The following is an 18174-nucleotide window of genomic DNA, read 5'->3' as shown; positions in this document are numbered from 1 at the left end:
GACCAGATCTAAAAGTTGAAGTTCTAAATTGGAGAAAGGCCAATTTTGACGGTATTAGGCAAGAACTTTCAAAAGCTGATTGGAGGCAGATGTTCGCAGGTAAAGGGACGGCTGGAAAATGGGAAGCCTTCAGAAATGAGATAACAAGAATCCAGAGAAAGTATATTCCTGTCAGGGTGAAAGGGAAGGCTGGTAGGTATAGGGAATGCTGGATGACTAGTGAAATTGAGGGTTTGGTTAAGAAAAAGAAGGAAGCATATGTCAGGTATAGACAGGATAGATCGAGTGAATGCTTAGAAGAGTATAAAGAAAGTAGGAATATACTTAAGAGGGAAATCAGGAGGGCAAAAAGGGGACATGAGATAGCTTTGGCAAATAGCATTAAGGAGAATCCAAAGGGTTTTTACAAATATATTAAGGACAAAAGGGTAACTAGGGAGACAATAGGGCCCCTCAAAGATCAGCAAGGCGGCCTTTGTGTGGAGCCACAGAAAATGGGGGAGATACTAAATGAATATTTTGCATCAGTATTTACTGTGGAAAAGGATATGGAAGATATAGATTGTAGGGAAATAGATGGTGACATCTTGCAAAATGTCCAGATTACAAGAGGAGGAAGTGCTGGATGTCTTGAATCAGTTAAAGGTGGATAGATCCCTAGGACCTGATCAGGTGTACCCGAGAACTCTGTGGGAAACTAGACAGGTGATTGCTAGGCCTCTTGCTGAGATATTTGTATCATCGATAGTCACAGGTGAAGTGCCGGAAGACTGGAGGTTGGCAAACATGGTGCCACTGTTTAAGAAGGGTGGTAAGGACAAGCCAGGGAACTATAGACCTCGGTGGTGGGCAAGCTGTTGGAGGGAATCCTGAGGGACAGGATGTACATGTATTTGGAAAGGCAAGGACCGATTCGGGATAGTCAACATGGCTTTGTGTGTGGGAAATCATGTCTCACAAACTTGATTGAGGTTTTTGATGAAGTAACAAAGAAGATTGATGAGGGCAGAGCAGTAGATGTTATCTATATGGACTTCAGTAAGGCGTTCAACAAGGTTCCCCATGGGAGACTGATTAGCAAGGTTAAATCTCATGGAATACAGGGAGAACAAGCTATTTGGATACAAGACTGGCTCAAAGGTAGAAGACAGGATGGTGGTGGAGGGTTGTTTTTCAGACTGGAGGCCTGTGACCAGTGGAGTGCCACAAGGATCGGTGCTGGGCCCTCTACTTTTTGTCATTTACATAAATGATTTGGATGTAAGCATAAGAGGTACAGTTAGTAAGTTTGCAGATGACACCAAAATTGGAGGTGTAGTGGACAGCGAAGAGGTTTACCTCAGATTATAACAGGATCTTGACCAGATGGGCCAATGGGCTGAGAAGTGGCAGATGGAGTTTAATTCAGCTAAATGCGAGGTGCTGCATTTTGGGAAAGCAAATCTTAGCAGGACTTGTACACTTAGTGGTAAGGTCCTAGGGAGTATTGCTGAACAAAGAGACCTTGGAGTGCAGGTTCATAGCTCCTTGAAAGTGGAGTCGCAGGTAGATAGGATAGTGAATAAGGCGTTTGGTATACTTTCCTTTATTGGTCAGAGTATTGAGTATAGGAGTTGGGAGGTCATGTTGCGGCTGTACAGGACATAGGTTAGGCCCCTGTTGGAATATTGTGTGTAATTCTGGTCTCCTTCCTATCGGAAAGATGTTGTGAAACTTGAAAGGATTCAGAAAAGGTTTATGAAGATGTTGCCAGGGTTGGAAGATCTGAGCTAGAGGGAGAGGCTGAACAGGCTGGGGCTGTTTTCCCTGGAGCGTCGGAGGCTGAGGGGTGACCTTATAGAGGTTTACAAAATTATGAGAGGCATGGATAGGATAAATAGGCAAAGTCTTTTCCCTGGGGTCAGGGAGTCCAGAACTAGAGGGCATAGGTTTAGGGTGAGAGGGAAAGATATAAAAGAGACCTAAGGGGCAACCTTTTCACGCAGAGGGTGGTACGTGTATGGAATGAGCTGCCAGAGGATGTGGTGGAGGCTGGTACAATTGCAACATTTAAGAGGCATTTGGATGGGTATATGAATAGGAAGGGTTTGGAGGGATATGGGCCGGATGCTGGCAGGTGGGACTAGATTGGGTTGGGATATCTGGTTGGCATGGATGGGTTGGACCGAAGGGTCTGTTTCCATGCTGTACATCTCTATGACTCTATGACTCTATGACTCTATGAGCGATGCAAATCCTTGAATTACTGGATTTATTGAATTCCAGTTCAATATATTTGATACAATTTGAATTCCTATCAGAGTCACTCATCTCAAACTAAACCCATTCCACTATCTTATATCAATTTTAGCAATTTGACTGAAATTACATACAATATGCAACAGATTGAGCTGAACCTCCTGTTGACATGACCCTCGTTCAACGCACATAATGTTTCATCAAAGGACATAGCATCAGGGAAGGGTATCTAACCATTGACGTACTGGTATGTAATTTTAACAAGCTTTCCAGAGGCTATATTGCTAGTCTTCTGCCAACCAACCAGACAGTGGTCAAGAGCTTTGTCATCTTTATAAAATTCCATCCCATTTCCTCCTCATGAAATTTGCACATCTTTTCTGTGGGGGGGGGGGGGGGGGGGCTGCTTTTTCACACTGAACATCACAAACCTTAATGAGCAGAAGATCAGTTCTGAACTTATAAGGGTGGAATATTTCTGGCCATAGCTTCACTTTAAGCTCCCTTAACATTGTCCTTCATGAACTTACTTTTAATGGCTTGATGTCACCTTTCAACCTTTTGCATTTGTGCAGGAAATTACATCCCATCAAAATGTATGAGGTTCCAGTAGTGGGTTGAATTCACTCTGAATAATGTAATGAACTTCAACCTGGGAACAAGGGCTTAATGGGATAGACTCAGTTTGGTTAGGTGAAAATCATATATGAATTTACTTCAGTCAGCTTGTGGCCATAATGGAAGATGTAATCTGTGTTCCCTACTAATATTTGAAATGCATCATTTAAGATTTTTTTAACTTTTTTGTTTCATGTGGTCTTGCTACACATTTGAAAACAGTCTAAATGTCACTTTTCTAAGTAAAGGGCATGTAAGGAAAATGTCAGCTACAATTCAGCCACAGAGCTGTTTTATTGAGTGCCTCAATAATAGAGTGAACATCAAACTGTTCCACATTCAAAGTTGCAGGTACCTTAAAATTCACAAGCATTTAAAAGTAGATATTCTGAAAAGTACACAATTTTATGTTGTTCTCCAGCATTTTTGAGAAAAAATACTTGAGGCTAGTGAGAAGGACAGTCATTATTGTAATGACCGTGATTGTTAACTTAAACTTATTACAAAGCTTTAAACTGGTAGTGTACACCTTTCATGATTGACTTTAGTACAAAAATCTCAGTTCTAAGCAATACCTACATGACAAAATTAGATATAATCTATTATCGTTCAAGGATCACATGAAAGATACACTTATACAAAGCTATGCAACAAAGCTCTCTACTTATTCAAGTTGAACATTCTTTGCATTGCAGAAATTCAAACCAACTCGTTGTAAATACAACAGTCTCAAATCATTTCAAGTCATTAGGGAATGAAACGACATTTTTACACAAAGCTTCCTTTTTTTTCAAAAGGAAATAAAGCTAGGATTAGGGGTAGGGTGGTGTTGCACTTAGTGAATGTGCTTTCCCAGGTTTGACTGCAGCAATTCCTATGTGGCGTATCTCTTGGTCCACTGTCTGGCTATTCTGTCATGTTCTCCTCTGTTGGTCAGATACTGAGTAGCTATGCTTCCAACCAAAGGATCAGCTGCAATATAAAGAATATTGGTAAATATTTATGAATTTTAATATTAAAATTCATAATTCAAGCTTTTACATAATTGTTGAATCTCAAGTGACTTCACGACGAAAACTGAATTAATGTTATTTTTGGTTGATATTTATTTATTCCTGATATCCAGCATCCTTTAATAGTTTTAAACTATTCATATTATTTAGGGCTTTGGAAGAGTCTTGGTTTCTGAAGCTTATTATTACTAAAATTGCACTTTAGAAATGTGAATTTTACTCGACTATGCACAAAATCATAATGTTTAAATTGTCAAATATCAATTAGTGATAAATTAAAAGGGTATGTCTTCTTAGTGATAGAATAGTTAGTTTAAAAAGAGCAATAGCTAAAGTATGTACACTTTTAAAAGAATAGAATGAACAAGAAGTAGTAAGAAGTGGATGATACTAAAGTAAAGTCAGTAGAAGAAAAGCTAAGATGATTGATAAGAAATTTAGATGAATCCAGATGACTCAATGGATAAGATGATTGTTTAGTTTGCAACTGCTATGCTAAGCCAGAAAATTCCAAGCTTCATCCTTGATCTATGCTGAGTAACTTAATTCAACTGATTGTGAAAATGGTTCCTATTGCTTATGAGCCAGAGGGAGGAGATATCCATACCCATTCCTGATAGAACTCTTGTGGCATACTAGGTTAGAAGGCCTAGGTTTAAGTCCTGCCTGCTTCAGAGGTGTGTCATAGTACATCTGAATAGGTTAATTAAAAATATCTATCCAGTCATGACTGTTATTCAGTGACTCCTGCAAGTACAAACTTGGCAGTGATGTTCTGAAGTTTGACTTAGAGTCATAGAGATGTAGGTCTGTCAAAACTCACTGAAAAGATATATTGTGGATATGAATTAACAAAATTCTGAAGCATCCATTTGCCAAGAACCTGTGCCCTCAGGAAAATAAGTTCCAAAACTAGAGCCAATTAAACTAAAAGCTTTGCAGAGAATGGCATGGTGGCACAGTGGTTAGCACTGTTGCCTCACAGCACCAGAGACCCGGGTTCAATTCCCGCCTCAGGCGACTGACTGTGTGGAGTTTGCACATTCTCCCCGTGTCTGCGTGGGTTTCCTCCGGGTGCTCCGGTTTCCTCCCACAATCCAAAAATGTGCAGGTCAGGTGAATTGGCCATGCTAAATTGCCCATAGTGTTAGGTGCAGGGGTAAATGTAGGGGAATGGGTCTGGGTGGGTTGCGCTTCGGTGGGTCAGTGTGGACTTGTTGGGCCGAAGGGCCTGTTTCCACACTGTAAGTAATCTAATCTAATCTAAAAACGAGAAAGATTGAAAGATTTTGATATTTCGCGAGTGATACAAATAACTTGTTAAAGATAGGATACTCTTTGATGCCCCCTGCCCCGGAAGGACTTCAGTGCCATAATGACTTACCCTTAACAAGGCAGTCCCAGAGTAATAGCTCACTCACTCTGGGTGGCTTTCACGAGATGAGGGTCAGACTTCTGTGCCCTCAGTGGGAAGAAATTCCACCTCCGAGAACTACCTGCCTTCGTTAGTACCTGTTTTCATGAAGTTATTTAAAAAGCTACCTTCTAAGTTTTGCCCACTTGCTCTCACAAATCATTTCATTATTTAAGCTACATACCACTTAGGTCAATTACAAGATTATCAAGGGTCAAAGTATTTTTTTTCTTTTCGATGGCTGTCTCTGAGATTTGCACGGTGTTACTTTTTGGTTTTCAAAGGGTCCTTAGGTCTAAAGATATAAACTGGAAACCATACTGTTCTCAAGGTAGGAAGTTGTAAACCTGCTCTAAACCTCTAAAGGATATTAAAGAAACAAGAAACTCTGTGATGGGCAGGCAGCCAAGACTCCAACAGCAATTAAACAGGTTTTCTTCCTTCGCCTACCCACTCTGCATATACACCCACCCTGTTGTTAGCCTCCAATAGCTGGTATTAAATCAAATTTGAGACTTGGAGGGTGGCTTTTCTAGCCCAATTGGATGCCCAACCTTCTCCACATTTTTTAAAAAAAGCATATACATTGACAATCTTGAATACAAATAGACAGTTCTATGCATTTCAAAAAAATATATAAAGGAGCAGAAAAGAATAGACTTCACCTTAATAATTTTTCTTTCTCTGCCACAGATCCCTCCCTTTTTAAACTTTACTCCCAAACCAACTTATTGGACAAACATAGAAAGAAAACCGTTTAACTTGTTTTTTTTTGCTTGTTGTTGTTCCAACAGTCGTTTCTGAACTGAGTTTTGGGAGGAGGTTGGGTGGTTGTTTTTGACTGGTGTAGACTCAGTTGACCAAAAAGCCTTTTTCTGTGCTATCGACCTTTCCAAATTTCTGAACTTTTAGGAAGAGAATAAAAATATTGTTCTGAAAGATGTTTTGTCATCATAGGTATAAGTGAATAAAATAAGCTGCAAATGTAAGAGGGAGCAATTTGTGCTCCGTTTTGCCCTGAGACAGACAGACACACTCTCTCAATCCTATTTTTGCAATGGTGCTGTTTCAGCTCCACCAATTCTCTAATCAGAGCTCTTGACTCTGAAGGAGCAGCGAGACTAGGGGAGAGGAGGCCTGTGATTGGAGCAGTAGCTCCTCAGATTCTGTCTCTACGATATGTTTGCTGTTGGTTTTTCTTCAAAAATGAGTGTCGTTTTTCTGCACTTAACCATTCCACTCATCATAGATTATTTAGGGAGGAGGGAAACCATATTCCTGCGAATACAGAAATAGGAGGACAAGAAATTCAAGAAATAGTATTCCTGTCTTTACACATTTGAGGACTATAGAAGGTGCTTCAGGGCAGATTTTGAATGCTCATTCAAATTATTATCAAGGTATCAGGAGTAGGATAAATGGATCTCTTTCAGGATGGTAAACTGTGAAGTTCCACAGGGGTCACTGCTGAGGTCTCAAGTATTTATCATCAATATTAATAACCTGGATGAATGGATTTACTGTATTGGAGCCAAACCTGTTCATCATAAGTTGGAAAACAAGTTATTGGGGGGACACAGTGAGATTAAATAAATGGACAATAATTTGGCAGATGGAGTATAACATGAGAGAGTGTGAGTTGTCCACTTTGGCAGGAAGAATTACAAAGCTGAATATTACTTAAATGGTAAGGAACAGAAAAATGCTGTGTACATAGTTTGGGTGCCCATAAGACCATAGGATTTAGGAGCAGAAATAGGCCATTTTACCCATTGAGTCTGCTTCATTATCTGATAATCCTCAACTGTACTTTTCTCCTTTTTCCCCATTTCCTCTTCTGGGGGAGTCGAGAACAATGAGGGAGGAGTTTCAAAATAAGGAATTTCCCATTTAAGATGGAACTGAGAAAATTATTTTCTTAGGTAATTAATCTTTGGAATTCTCTTCCACAAACAGTAGTGGAGACTGGAGTCATTGAAGATATTTAGAGTCATAGACTCATAGAGATGTACAGCATGGAAACAGACCCTTAGATCCAACTTGTCCATGCTGACCAGATATCCCAACCTAATCTAGTCCCATTTGCCAGCATTTGGCCCATATCCCTCCAAACCCTTTCTATTCATATACCCATCCAGATGCCTTTTAAATGTTGCAATTGTACCAGCTTCCACCACTTCCTCTGGCAGCTCATTCCATACACGCACCACCCTCTGTGTGAAAAAATTGCCCCTTAGGTCCCTTTTGTATCTTTCTCCTCTCACCATAAACCTCTGCCTTCTAGTTCTAGACTCTCCCATCCCAGGGAAAATACTTTGTCTATTTACCCTATCCATGCCCCTCATGATTTTATAAACGTCTATAATGTCACCCCTCAGCCTCCGATGCTCCAGGAAAAACAGCCACAGTCTATCCCTATAGCTCAAATCCTCCAGCCCTGGCAACCTCCTTGTAAACCTTTTCTGAACCCTTTCAAGTTTCACAACATCTTTCCGATAGGAAGGAGACCAGAACTGCATGCAATATTCCAAAAGTGGCCTAACCAACATGCTATACAGCAGCAAAATGACCTCCCAACTCTTTTACTCAATACTCTGATCAATACAGGAAAGCATACCATATGTCTTCTTCACTATTCTATCTAAATGTGACTCTACTTTCAAGGAGCTATGAACCTGCACTCCAAGGTCTCTTTGTTCAGCAACACTCCCTAGGGCCTTACCATTAAATATATAGGTCCTGCTATGATTTGTTTTTCCCTCACATTTATCTTAATTAAACTCCATGTGCCACTCCTCAGTCCATTGGCCCATCTGATCAAGATCCCGTAGTAATCTGAGGTAACCTTTGCTGTCCATTACACCTCCAATTTTGGTGTCATCAACAAACTTAATAGCTATACCTCCTATATTCCCACCCAAATCATTTATATAAATGACAAAAAATAGTGGACCCAAACTGTTCTTTGTCTGGTCACAGGCCTCCAGCCTGAAAAGCAACCCTCCGCCACCACCTTCTGTCTTCTACCTTTGAACCAGTTCTGTGTCCAAGTTCTCCCTGTATTCCATGAGATCTAACCTTGCTAATCAGTCTCCCTTGGGGAACCTTGTCAAATGCCTTACTGAAGTCCATATAGATCACGTCCACTGCTTTGCCCTCATCAATCCTCTTTGTTACATCTTCAAAGAACTCAATCGAATTCGTGAGACATGATTTCCCACACACAAAGCCATGTTGACTATCCCTAATCAGTCCTTGCCTTTCCAAATATGTGCAAAATCCTATCCCTCAGGATTCCTTCCAGCAACTTGCCCACTACTGACATCAGGCTCAGCGTTCTATAGTTCCCTGGCTTGTCCTTACCATCTTTTTTAAATAGTGGCACCACATTAGCCAACTTCCAGTCTTCCGACTCCTCACCTGTAACTACTGATGATATAAATATCTCAGCAAGGGGATCAGCAATCACTTCCCTGGCTTCCCATAGAGTTCCAGGGTACACCCGATCAGTTCCTGGGGATTTATCCACCTTTATGCATTTCAAGACATCCAACACCTCCTCCTCCGTAATATGGACATTTTTAAAGATGTTGCCATCTATTTCCCTACATTCTATATCTTTCAGTAAACACTGATGCAACATACTCGTTTAGTGTCTCTCCGGTCTCCTGCAGCTCCACACAAAGGCCGCCTTGCTGATCTTTCAGGGGCCCTATTCTCTCCCTAGTTACTCTTTTGTCATTAATGTATTTGTAAAAGTTCTTTGGATTCTCCTTAATTCTATTTGCCAAAGCTATTTCATGTTCCCTTTTTGCCCTCCCGATTTCCCTCTTATGTGTACTCTACTGCCTTTATACTCTTCTAAGGATTCACTCGATCTATCCTGTCTATACCTGACATATGCTTCCTTCTTTTTCTTAACCGAACCCTCAGTTTCACTAGTCATCCAGCATTCTCTGTACTTACCAACCTTTCCTTTCACCCTAACAGGAATACACAGTCTCTGGACTCCTGTTATCTCATTTCTGAAGGCTTCCCATTTTCCAGCCTTACCTTCCCTTTACCTGCAAGCATCTTTTGAAAGTTCTTGCCTAATACCATCAAAATTAGCCTTCCTCCAATTTAGAACTTCAACTTTTAGATCTGGTCTATCCTTTTCCATCACTATTTTAAAGCTAATAGAATTATGGTCACTGGCCCCAAAGTGCTCCCCTACTGACACCTCAGACACCTGCCCTGCCTTATTTCCATAGAGTAGGTCAAGTTTTGCACCTTCTCTAGTAGGTATATCCACACACTGAATCAGAAAATTGTCTTGTACACACTTTAACAAATTCCTTTCCATCTAAACACTTAACATGATGGCAGTCCCAGTCAATGTTTGGAAAGTTAAAATCTCCTACCATATAGTGGGCGGCACGGTGGCACAGTGGTTTGCACTGCTGCCTCACAGCGCCAGAGACCCGGGTTCAATTCCTGCCTCAGGCAACTGACTGTGTGGAGTTTGCACGTTCTCCCCGTGTCTGCGTGGGTTTCCTCCGGGTGCTCCAGTTTCCTCCCACAGTCCAAAGATGTGCAGGTCAGGTGAATTGGCCATGCTAAATTGCCTGTAGTGTTAGGTAAGGGGTAAATGTAGGGGTATGGGTGGGTTGCGGGTCGGTGTGGACTTGTTGGGCTGAAGGGCCTGTTTCCACACTGTAATGTAATCTAATCTAATCTAACCACCCTGTTATTCTTCCAGATAACTGAAATCTCCTTACAAATTTGTTTCTCAATTCCATGCTGACTATTAGGGGATCTATAGTACAATTCCAATAAGGTGATCATCCCTTTCTCATTTCTCAGTTCCACCCAAATAACTTCCCTAGATGTATTACCAGAAATATCCTTCCTAAGTACAGATGCAACATTATCCCTTATCAAAACTCCACTCCCGCTCCTCTCTTGTCTCCCTTTCTATCCTTCCTGTAGCATTTGTATCCTGGAACATTAAGCTGCCACTCCTGCCCATCCCTGGTCATGTTTCTGCAATTGCTATGATATTCCAGTCTCATGTTCTTTGCCATGCCCTAAGTTCATCTGCCTTCCCTGTTAGGCTTCTTGCATTGAAGTAAATGCAGTTTAATTTAAGTCCTACCCTGTTCTCTGTTTTGTCACTGCCTGCCCTGACTGTTTGACTCGCTTCTTTTCTCAACAGTACCAGTTTCAGATTGATCTCTTTCTTCACTATCTCCCTGGGTCCCATCCCCCCACCTAATGAGTTTAAATCCTCCCGAGCAGCTCTGGCAAATCTCCCTGCCAGCATATTATAATTCAGATGCAATCCATCCATCTTGTACAGGTCTCTTCTACCCCTCATTACATTAAAGAACATTACATTATGTTATCTTGATAACATAAACTTGGCTGTTCCTGCTACCTTTCCCTCAGAGTCCATCACCCCCTACATTTTCCAAACCAGCATACTTGTTTGAAATGGGGACAGCCATAAAAGACTCCTGCACTACTTGCCTACCTCTCCTACCTTTTGAAGCTCAGATTTCACAACAAACTGAAGGTTTATGAAGGACAGAAGTTAAGGTAGTCATTTAAACCAAGATCTAGTTGGTTTGTTCCTTCTCCTAATTCTTTCAGTCTTATGATTTTAGAACATAGACTTAAGATAATAGTAGGATCTCGGGCAGACAGCTTGAATGTGAATAAATTGGAGAATGATATCTAGTGTCTATACATGTGCAGTATAACATTAAAATCTGGAGATTGCTGTTGGATTTACATTATACTGGCACCCAGATGATGTTAACACTAATGAAACATGTGAAATTATGGACTGCATGTGGAGAGGATGTTGAATGTTTGGCAATTGGAACCTTGAGTCAGAGGATTTTGAATTCACTTGCCAACCAATCAGTACCCTCTTCTCTGCAATATGAATTGTTCCCTTTAAGATTTAGCATTCTTTCAAGTCTGTCCTGTTGAAGTGCAAAATAAAATAAACTGCAATAGAATGTACATTTTTTTCCACAGCAATACTGAAATTTGAAATTTGTAGTGCGCCCTCCTGAGCCCATGCTATTTTTGTGTGTTATTTTAGCAGCTTGGGAAGACCTCGGGTTATGACACTGTATACATAATTTTTGAGTTAAAAACAATGACTGCAGATGCTGGAAACCAGATTCTGGATCAGTGGTGCTGGAAGAGCACAGCAGTTCAGGCAGCATCCGAAAAGCTTCGAAATCGACGTTTCGGGCAAAAGCCCTCCTGATGAAGGGCTTTTGCCCGAAACGTCGATTTCGAACTTTTCGGATGCTGCCTGAATTGCTGTGCTCTTCCAGCACCACTGATCCAGAATAACTTTTGAGTTTCCCACTTCCCATAATGGGCCCTATGTTTTGGAAACCCTAAATAAAATCCAGCTTGTTCATGACCACTGAAGGAGGCCTGCTGAGGATTTGGTAACGTTCTGACAAATAACTGTTAATTGTTTTGGTAAGTGCAAATGTCATTATTATACGCTATACTGTAATGCAGGCACACGCTATCTGCAATGATTCTTCTAAGGGATCTACCCTGAAAAGATACATGACATTCATCAGCATTGATTAAGTGTTCAGATGTATTAAATTACTCTTGGTATTGACAAAAATGTTCTTACACGTTCAAAACTGAAGGAAGCACTGCTTTGGACCTGTAATTTAATGATCTGAAGTGATACAAATATCCAGAGCTCTCTTAAATTGGGAAAAATAACCTTCATCAGCTTTAAAGTTAAAAATCACACAACACCACGTTGTAGTCCAACAGGTTTGTTTGGAATCACTAGCTTTTGAAGCGCTGCTTCTTCCTCAGGTCATTGTGACAACCTGGTGTTGTGTGATTTTTAACTTTCTCCCCCCCAATCTAATACCGGTCCCTCCAATCCATCAGCTTTCATTCATTCAGAGAGAGAAAAATACAAACACTTATTTCTAGACTGCTTTGATTGAAATTATATCTGGTATACCTTGGAAAATAAGGCCATTTTTAAAATTGCATTTTCAATAGAATGTGGAGATAGGTGGTTTAGAAGGCCCACATCAGTTCTCCACAGCAATTCAGCATCCAACATTGCTTAAAGGTCCTATCAAATTGCCAGTGCCACCTTAGTTTACTTATTTCACCATTATGCTCCCTCAGACTCACTATGCCACTCCATACCCCCATGCATCCTCCAGAGCCATTCCTTCAAAATGCACCATGTACAGTGCTAGGAACCATGCAATATAAATGATAATTATTTAAAAGTTTTAGGAAAAAGACTTTGGCAATCCAAATACATTATTATTAATACTAGAAACATGAATAAAGCCAGTGCAATAACTGTCATTTTTAAGAGCCTATTAGCTTTGCAAACAAACAAGAAACCGCTTCAAGGGCATATTCCATATTTTGTTTTCGTGACCCCTTTGAGTTTCCATTGTTCTTGGATTATTTAAACACCTGCTGATCTGAAAGATCTATGAGTTCTACACTATCTCAAATTGACACTATCTACACTATCTCAAAGACCTACACTATCTCAAATTGACAGATTGGAATAGTGTTCAATTTCCATCACATGGTCGGCGGCACGGTGGCACAGTGGTTAGCACTGTTGTCTCACAGCGCCAGAGACCCGGGTTCAATTCCCGCCTCAGGCGACTGACTGTGTGGAGTTTGCATGTTCTCCCGGTGTCTGCGTGGGTTTCCTCCGGGTGCTCCGGTTTCCTCCCACAATCCAAAAAATGTGCAGGTTAGGCAAATTGGCCATGCTAAATTGCCCGTAGTGTTAGATGAAGGGGTAAATGTAGGGGAATGGGTCTGGGTGGGTTACGCTTCGGCGGGTCGGTGTGGACTTGTTGGGCCGAAGGGCCTGTTTCCACACTGTAAGTAATCTAATCTAATCAAAACAGAGATCTGTCAATCAGTGGTGAGGAGGAGTGGAGAGAGTTTTTCAACTTACTAAAGCATGATTTTTAAAAAGTAGTCAGAGTTGTCAGCTGACTTAAATCACAGCACAAATCTTGACAGCACTGATCAACAGGACTTTTAAAATTACATTTTAGGAAATAATGGCACTGTTGACAAATTAATGGTTGCTGTAATGTTTGACAACAATTGCACAATACTTGGCGATTTTCAAACAGAATAGGAAGAAAGAGAAGGAATATTTAAAACAGAGAAAAAAAAGAGGCAGGAGTGAGAAAGTATTGTACAAGAGGAAAGTGAGACGCAAGAGAAAAGACAGGTACAATAATTCAATTAAAAATGCCAACACATGCCAATGGCAGGCAGCAAGAAAGTAATCCTTGATTAGCCATGTCATGGGAATCAAGGTCGGAACCTTTACCATTATTATCTGTAGCTCTAATCTATGACTTGTACCTGTAACACTGATTTGGCCACATTTAATTAATATGATTTGCTAAGTTTAAAAAGTTCCAATTCTGCCTTTGCTGTGAGATTGAGTTGAACATCTGTGATCACTGAGAGCTGGGGTTTAATTGAGGTGGACATGAGGAGTTTGGGGATTGGGAAAATCAGGCAAGAATATCCACATCATATTCCCAGCATCAGGAAAACCATTTCTAATTAAGATAAGGGCCAAAAGGAGCCAATGTGGGAGCTACTTAATACCAGTCATCGCTGAGCCCACTGGAATGTAGCAGTGGTTCTTGAATTTAACGGGAATTACATGACTATCCTATGTATTGCATTGATGGCTCAAGAAATGCTGTTGGGTTTCTCTGTGGCCTTGTGGGATGAGAAGTCCCTTTGTTCAGTGATATATGTTGTCTTACTGATGGACCCAGCATTGGGGAAGAAGTAGTGCCGACAGCACTTGCCCTTGCCTCTGATGTATTTCATCCAACCCCTCCTGTGAAACCTGTCCCATGACTTCCAACCTAACCCACTCAAGTATGTCCAGGAATCCAGCAATGATCCCATGTAAAACCTCTGGAACACTATGGAAGTGGGCCAGTAAAATAAAGAGATCGTGACACTGTGTGGCCAATCTCCGTTTCTGCTTTTTCAAATTTCCTGAGGGTGAGGAAGAACATGGGCCTCTGAATTGGCCTGCATCAGTTGTGAAGCCAACTAACAAATCGACAGACTTATTAAAAACCCATTTTCCAGAAGGGAGAAACCAATGTTTAGAACCAGTCTCAATCCGACAGATTCAGATTATGTGCCCGTGGCAAGTAATGGAGGTAGAAAGTATTTAAAAAGGTAAGAAAAATGTTTTTAACATTTAAAAGTTTTAACAATTTGAAGTAAAATTTGCAGCAGTCCATCACAGATCTGACGAGGATTAAGAATTTTTTTTAGTTCAAGGTGTTTTCACCCTCTTGGCATTGCCTGGTCCTCAGAACATTACGACATGGTTTTTGGAAGTCCACTTAAGTACTAAAAAGGCTGCATCCTCAGAAGTTGAGACTATTAGAAATGTGGAGAACCACCCTGCATAGAAAAAGCAGTCAGATATCAGGAGGCCAGAGGAGAGGGAGAGAGCATGAAAGATACACTAGCCTGAGAATAGGATATATAGGTATAGGTGATGAAACCTGTAGATGACTGCGTTCCAGCACAGATGGAAACTGCAACTCACTAGACAGCAGATCATTGACATCTGTACATTGTCATTGTGGATTTCTGCACCAACTCATAATTTGCTCACAGTGTACTAGACTGGTGCAGTATTTGGTGACAGATTCCTCCCTTTATTAATGCTTAATTAACACATTAGGATCTCCATTATTGGGACACTGTAGGTTCAGAGGATACTAGTCTTACAATACTCTCCTACAAATTTTTGTGCCTTTGTGGTGGGCTGCTGTGCTCTCCACAGAATGGACCCCCCCCCCACAGAAAATTGTGGACCTTAAGGACCTTGTGGACCTTGTGGAGCTCATCAAGTAAGAGAGGGGGAGATGCAGGAGGAGGAGATGGAGGCGGAGGACCTGGGGACAGGCAGAATTGACCCTCTACACCATGGTTGCCTGGTCTCTGGCTTCCTGTTGCATCTTGGGTTCCTGTCATGCAGTGATAAGCTTTGGCACAAAATCTCTTCCTCAGGACAACCAGCAGCTTCGGTAGTGGCTGACTTGGGTTTCTGAAACCTGCCGCTGTTTCTGCTTGACAACAGATTTAATTAGATATGAAACTTAGTTCCATACCAATTAAGACCTCATGCTCCCGAAGATCCAAACTCAGTCAGTTTTTTAATGGAACGAGAATCAGAACCATATGCAGTTCATGTTTCCCATCTCCGTTATTTCTAGAATCATGGAAATATTTTAGCACAGAAGGAGGTTAATTCTACCCCGTGTGTCTGTGTTGGCTCTCTGTAAAAGTAATTCACCTTGTGCCACTCTCTCAACTTTTTCCCATAACCATGCACATTTTTTTGCTTAGATAATGGTTTTGAAAGCCATGATTGAATCAGCCACCACCAGCGCAGGCAATGCATTCCAGATCTTAAGCACATATGCTTTGCCATTGTTTCTTTTGTCAATCACTGAAATTAGTGTTCTCTGGCACTCAATTCTTCCATCAATAAGAGCAGTCTGTTCTTATCTGCCTGTTTCCTCTGAATGTTGTCCAATTCATTCATGATTTTGAAGATCTCTGTTATATCTCCTTTCAACTTTCACTACTTCAAGCAAAAATAGCTCCAGCCCCTCCAATGTATTTTTGCAACTGAAGTTTCTAATTTCTGGAATAATTATTTTTAGTCTTCTCTGTACCCTCTCAAATGCCTTCACATTGTTTTCAAGATAAGGTGCTGATGGATTTTTGACAAAATTTGGCAATTGCAAACATGCTGGAAGCCTGAAGAAAAGTTAGAGGGAGCAATCAACCCAGGGAGCTCTAAAACGGAAGGCTGAACCTCAGAAAAGTTTAAAGAAATTTTAATTCAACATGAAAGTAAGTTCCCAAGCCACTTCTTATTATCAGCCAGTCTCTTGGTTATATGGTTTTAAAGTCTTGAGATAGGTTCACTATTTTGAACTTTTGTTTTCCAATGAAATTATTCAGTATTTCCAGAATGCACATGACACTGTATGTTTGCAATTCCTTGGGGACAGCAAGATATTTATATTTGTTCGTTTCTCATTCTGAGAAACTTGTTTGTGTGACTAACATTGATTATCTTAGTCACTCATCAACATCAGTTTCCTGCAAATAATCAAACTCGATCATGCTGTGAATTTGGAAGCATTTGATGTAATAATCCATCATTTGATGTAATAAAATGTTTTTAAGATCATTAGCGGATGTGATAAGACAAATAATAGCTGTAGTTTTCACTGGCCGACAGGACAACAATGAGACCACGGACATCTAAATAACCAACAGAATTAAGAAGAGATTCAAAAAAAAACAGCAGATGGTTATGAATTATAATTCCCTCCTATAAAATGCCAACATTCCTTTAAAAGGGATGCAGATAATTACTGAATATGGAGGACTTTAAAAATGTCTGAACAACAGACAGGAAGAGTGTGATCTGATTAGGTAGATTATGTAAAGTTGAAACTTTATTGCTGGAACAGCACAGCAGGTCAGGCAGCATCCAGGGAACAGGAGATTCGATGTTTCGGGCACAGGCCCTTCTTCAGGCCAGTGAAAACTACAGCTATTATTTGTCTTATCACATCCGCTAATGATCTTAAAAACATTTTATTACATCAAATGATGGATTATTACATCAAATGCTTCCAAATTCACAGCATGATCGAGTTTGATTATTTGCAGGAAACTGATGTTGATGAGTGACTAAGATAATCAATGTTAGATTATGTAAAGGAAAACAATGCAGAATTATTTGCCAAATTGGCCTCTTCTGTACATACTTTATGATTTTATGAAGCACATGGGTCAATAATTATAATGGGAATTGTTTATTTTTTGTCATAAAGATGAGGTGGGTTAAAGTGAGAACTCTTTGATTTCAACAAAGCCCTGCTTGTGCATGTATTCGATAAGATATTGCTTCTTTCCTGAGGAGCAGATGGTTTGGATAGGTGGTTATATTTTGAAAAAAGGAAGCATGAACACCTCACATGGCTACTGTGCAGACTTGGCTGCATTTGCAACAATGGTTATATAATTCAGCAATGCTTGAGCTGTATTCTGGATTATCGATTGCAATGCCTAAAAATGTACTTCAACATTGACTGTCATGCACCAAATGGAACTCCATATTCTCTCTTCAAATGCTAATCATTACAAATATGAAAAATGATGACATTGTCATTCCAATAAATAATTATTGATCTTTCTTGTCAAAAAAAAGGCACTTGGGTACTACTAAATACAAACAGCAAGAATAAAATTTTGTTTGGATAATGGAAGGAAGATAATTGAATCACAGAGACATGGAATCTCTACAGTGTGGAAATAGCGCGTTCAGCCTATCAGGTCCACACCACCCATCTGAAGAGCATCCCACCCAGGCCCACTACCCACCATCCCCACTCCCCACAATTCTCTCCCCACCCTGGACTTCCCAGGGCTAATCCAGAAGCCTGCACAACCCCAGACTCAACGGGGCACTTTAGCAAGGCCACTCCACCTAACCTGCACAAGTTTAGTCTGTGGGAGGAAGCCCACACAGACACTGGGAGAACATGCAAGCTCCAACTCCATACAGAGTCGCCTGAGGCTTGAATCGAACTTGGGTCCCTGGTGCTGTGAAGAGGCAGTGCTAACCACTGAGCCACTGGTGCATGCAGCTAAAGATGATTAGACCTAGGATACTACCCTGAGGAACTGTTGTTCTGTAGTTATTGTATAAGGAATGCTCTGTCCTCAGATCAAAGCCATTTTCTGCAATTTAAATTTAGGGTCCTTTTGTGGCACAGTGGC

General features: G+C 40.7%; 1 protein-coding gene and 1 long non-coding RNA gene across 3 annotated transcripts in view; both read left to right on the top strand.

The window, feature by feature from the left end:
- LOC148149855 (uncharacterized) overlaps positions 1 to 18174 on the top strand; it is a 338979-nt gene that overhangs the window by 189902 nt on the left and 130903 nt on the right. The window lies entirely within an intron of this gene.
- LOC148149856 (uncharacterized) lies at positions 14074 to 17611 on the top strand. The gene is made up of 3 exons (XR_015757067.1): positions 14074 to 14532; positions 16080 to 16230; positions 17226 to 17611. It is a non-coding gene; the product is annotated as an uncharacterized LOC148149856 (long non-coding RNA).

The sequence above is a fragment of the Chiloscyllium plagiosum genome, unplaced genomic scaffold (genome assembly GCF_037043375.1).
Source record: "Chiloscyllium plagiosum isolate Xiang-an unplaced genomic scaffold, Cpla_swu_hap1 HiC_scaffold_5, whole genome shotgun sequence".
NCBI lineage: Eukaryota > Metazoa > Chordata > Chondrichthyes > Orectolobiformes > Hemiscylliidae > Chiloscyllium > Chiloscyllium plagiosum.
This window is presented reverse-complemented; position numbering and strand designations above follow the sequence as displayed.